This window comes from Eretmochelys imbricata, chromosome 1 (assembly GCF_965152235.1).
Source record: "Eretmochelys imbricata isolate rEreImb1 chromosome 1, rEreImb1.hap1, whole genome shotgun sequence".
NCBI classification, from domain to species: Eukaryota; Metazoa; Chordata; order Testudines; family Cheloniidae; genus Eretmochelys; species Eretmochelys imbricata.
Window position 1 is genome coordinate 210,595,124 of NC_135572.1, and position 4,667 is coordinate 210,599,790.

Below are 4,667 nucleotides of genomic sequence, written 5' to 3' on the forward strand. Positions count from 1 at the left end.
TCAGGAAGCAGAGAACTTGGATTCTTCTGGAAAACCCCAAGACTCACCATGAGGGAGTGTGTCTGCTGGTGAGGTAAGAGATCTAGGAGGCATCATTTTATCCTTGGGAATCAGTAGCCAATAGAGTGGCTGAGAGGGAACCTCCCGTTTATAGCTTTGTGGGGGGGGGGTGTCCTGGGTGGAAACACACAGCTCCCACTCCTAGATATCAGAGCTGTCTGCTCAGAGCAGCTGAGTTTTTTTGAAGTGTGCAATCTAGCCCATGAGCGGTTTCTTTTGTCTTCCAGGCTTCTGCTAAGATCTGGACTCATAACACCTGAGATCATACAGAGCCTCCTCCCCTGGGTGAATTCCCCCACAGAAAACCACCGAGTCACCAGCACAGCTTTCCTTGCCCAGGTAAGACACAGGGCTCTGAAGAGTAGTTTCACCATTAGACTGTTGTCTGCCTTTCTTTCGGGAGTTGTACAGTTCTGTTCATAGGAGTAATTGTCATTTTAGACAGTAGACTAGGTCCTCCTTTATATGGAAACCTCACCAGGAACTTCACGATACCTTTCGGAGTCCTTCTCTCTCTGTGGTTTTTATTGCCGTCATTGTCTATACTAGCTACACAACCACAGGTGCTGGCTGAGAGAGATACGGACAGAGTTGGGATGACTGGACCTCTTCTGCCAAGTCCTAGTGCTGATCCTAACCAACAGCTCCTGATTTTGGTTTCGCTCAGCAGATCTTCTGAATGAACCTAGTGTCCTAATACTACCAACCAAGCAACCTACAACTACATGAATGTCTATCTTAGGTTCTCATTACTCTAGTATCTGAGTACCTCCAAACTCTTTAATGTCTGTATCCCCACCACACTCCTGCGAGGTAGGGAAGCACTATGTTTCCTATTTTACAGGCAGGGAACTGATGCACAGAAGGGCTAAGTGACTTGCCCAAGGTCACACAGGAAGTCTTTGAGGGAGCAGGAAATGGAACCTGGGTCTCCTAAGTCCTAGGCTAGTGTGATACCTGCTGCAGCATCCTCCCTTTCCACAGCCTTCCTCCAACATCTGCATCGTATTTCCCACTTATGCTAAGCAACTATCTTCGGGGTTCATCCGCTTCTAAGAAAAACAACCTCTCTGTGCCTGTGATGGGCTGTACATGAGCTTTGAGGCTCCTTACAAGAGGCCCCGTGGTCCTACTACACCCTGCCCCAGGAAAAGAGCCCCCAGTCTGGGTCTGTCTAGAGAGGCTTCATGAAAGCAGCCAATCCGAGCCCATGAGGCTCGGCTAAAAGGAGCTGAAGGGCCTTAGCAGGTCAGTTCCTGGCAGGAACTGGAGGGGCAAGAAAGGGCGCTGCTCTCTGGCCACAGAAATTCAGGGGACAGCCAGAGTTTGATTCTGGCAGCCTTTCTGGCAGCCTTTACTTAAGCTGGGTTTTCAGGAAGAGAGTCCCGAAGAACTTTAACCCTGAGGTGAGGGTGAAGCTAAAAGTGGCTGGTAGGAAGAAGCGACAATGACCTGAAATCAAGCAGTGCCTAGCTCCTGTTTATAGGATCCATGGTTTGGAACCCAGAGTTAGGGGCAGGCCCAGGTTCCCCTACCACCAACAGTGGCATAAGCCCCATGGAGGGGACAATGCTAATGGAGAGCTTGAACAAAGGGCAGAATGTAAAGGACCCAGAGTTGGGGCTGGAGACCCAAGTGAGGGCAATGGGATTGTTCTGGACTACCCCAGAAGGGGTTCATTTGGACTTTGGGACTCAGCCAGAGGCCTGAGCCACAGAAGGCTCACTGAGGACGGCTGGCAGGGTGCACCGGGGTGAGAAAAGGACTGTGATACCATACCCAGCCACTAAGAGGCTCTCAAGAGGTGAGTGGATCCCTATTCTAGTGCCCAAAAGGAAAGCTCCATGTTTTGTAGACCTTTCTCATTTGTGTGGAATACTAAAGTTACAGTGTATTATGTGCCAAGTATCAGAGGGGTAGCCATATTTGTCTGTATCCTCAAGACTGGGGCTGTAGGAGGACTCCTTGTTGTTTTTAGCGTATGACATGTCTGCTCAAATTCTATTCCCAATCTTAATGATCCTATTGGGGCTAATGGACAGGTTGATTTTCTTTCAGCTAATGAGTGATCCCATGCTCAGGGAGAAGAAGTTCCTTAAGCCAGTCTTACGCATCTTGGAAGAAAGGTCACATGATAGGAACAGCATTGTCCGGCAGATGGCTGTAAGAGGCCTGGGAAATTTAGTCTATGGGGCACCTGAGAAGGTAAGAGAGAATACTGACTAGAATGCAGCAAAACTAGAGAAACCAAGGGAAATAGTTCTTCGGAGTTTACAGAGGCTGCACACAATGCACTAGGCCAAATTCTGCTCTCTCACATACCCGAGTAACCTCTTTGCAGTCAATACAGGGCAAGCTAGATCCTTTGCTAAGCTGGGCATAAGCAAACAATCTGTGCACTTTAATATGACCATGTGTAAATGTCTCCATCTAGGAATAAAAAATGCAGGCCTTACTTACAGGATGAGAGACTCTATCCCAAGAAGCAATGATGCTGAAAACCACTTGAGTCATGGCACAGAATCAGTTGAACATAAGGTGTCCCAATGCGAAGTTGTGGCCAAAAGGGCTGAAATGATCCTTAGAGGCATAAAGAGAGGAATCTTGAATAAGAGTAAAGAAGCTCTTTTCCCTCTGAATATGACGCTCATGTGAGCACTGCTGGAATGCTGTGTCCAGATCAGGTCTCCACAATTCAAGAAGGATGCTGATAAATTAGAGAGGATTCAGAGGAGTCACAAGAATTCTCAAAGGATTGGAAAAGATACCTCTAGTGATAGACTCAAGGAGCTCAATCTATTTAGCCTTACAAAGAGAAGGTTAAGGAGTGACTTGAGGACAGTCTATAACTACTCACATGGGGAACACATTTTGAGAATGGGTTCTTCCCATTAGCAAACAAAGGTATAAGAAGATTCAATGGGGGAAAATGAAACTAGACTAATTCAGACTGGTAATAAGGCATTGATTTTTAATGGTAATTTTAATTAACCATTGGAACAATTTACCAAGGGTTGTAGTGGATTCTCTGTCACTAGCAATTTTAAAATCAAGATTGAACGTTTTTCTAAAAGATACACTCTAGTTCCAACAGAGACTATTTCGGGGAAGTTCAGTGTTATGCAGGAGGTCAGGCCGGATAATCACAAGGGTTCCTTTTGGCCTTGGAATCTAAGTAACTAGGAATCTAATGATAGGATGACACAGGTGTATTATGGCACCAAGTTTGGCTCATTGTAGCTCAAACCTGGTCTGAAATATAGCTATAGGTCTCCGGGGCTGGGAGGGGGAGATGAAATTCCCACAGCTTCATAACTGCTAAAGAAAACGTATTAGAAGCGTGATCAGTGATCAGTGTTCTTTAATGTCATATTTTTGTCCAGGTGAAAAAGCACAAGAAGTTTCTTATGGTCATACTGATCAGGGCCTTAAGTGACCCTTTCAGTTCTGAAGTCATTGGCGAGAGCATGAAAGCAGTGGCCAAAGTCCTGAAGGAGCTGAAAGAGAAGGACATAGGTTCTTCCTTCAGAGACCTCACCCAACAGATCCGGACCTACTTTGACAATGTATGTGACCAGAACTCTCCAGCCCCAGTTCAAGCAATCTTGATTAGACTCCATTTACTCCCTGGGCATTGCTCATGTCAGAGTGAAGAGATGTTTCGGCCCCCGGGAAGAGAGGTGTTTTATGGAGGAGGAGAACATTAGGAGGATGGGGATGACATCCCTGCTCCCACAGTCTCCCCCTTCTGTTCTTCTTTCTTGCCACTGAGAACCTCAAAGAAAGTCTCAATACTAGATTAGATAGCTAGATAACCATGAAAAGGGGGTTCCAAGGTACAATAGAGAGTGTTGGGCCAGCTCTATACCATTTTTATGTGAGAGGGTTGGAATGATTCCGTTTTTGCAGAGAATTTTGAGATTTCAAATTTTGGTTTTGTTCCTATTTGTGGGACTCCCTCTCCCCAAACTTCAAAACTCTTTGTGAAACAGAATTACTATTCTCAACCGAGCTCTATTGAAAGCCTTGGGTCCGGGCAGTCTGCTCTCGGTGCTGGGAACCCAGGGGCTGGGAACCCAGGAAACTGTGGGAGCTAGAAGTGCCAGGGAGTTGCAAATTTGAGAGCCAGGGTCCCAGGCGCTGTGGGTTTGGAAGCCCACGATCCCAGTCAGCCTGCTAGATCGGCTTCCAAGGAGCTGAATGGGTGCACTGTCAAGACAGCAGGCAGGTTTCTAAGGACCCCTGCCTGGCTTCTGGAGGAATTTCATCAAAATGGAACTGTCGCTAAAATAGTTTGATGAATCAGCAAATTCAAATCAAAAATTCGTGCATGAAAGTGTTTCCGACTAGCTGTAGTTGGAATCCCTCAACTTTAGCGTAGAAGAGATGGCTGTGCGAGGTACGTGATGTGATTGTCCCTTAGTTACTAACTTGTGGGGCTTTCTTGGCTGTAGGAGGACGATGCTCTTCGTTTATTGTCCTTTGTCCTATTTGGCATCCTGGCCCGCCTGACCAAAAGAAAATGGAAGGGCTATTTCGCCGAGCAGGTTAGACAGAGCTGGGTCACACTTCTGCTGCACCTGCAAGACCCGAACCCCAGGGTTTCA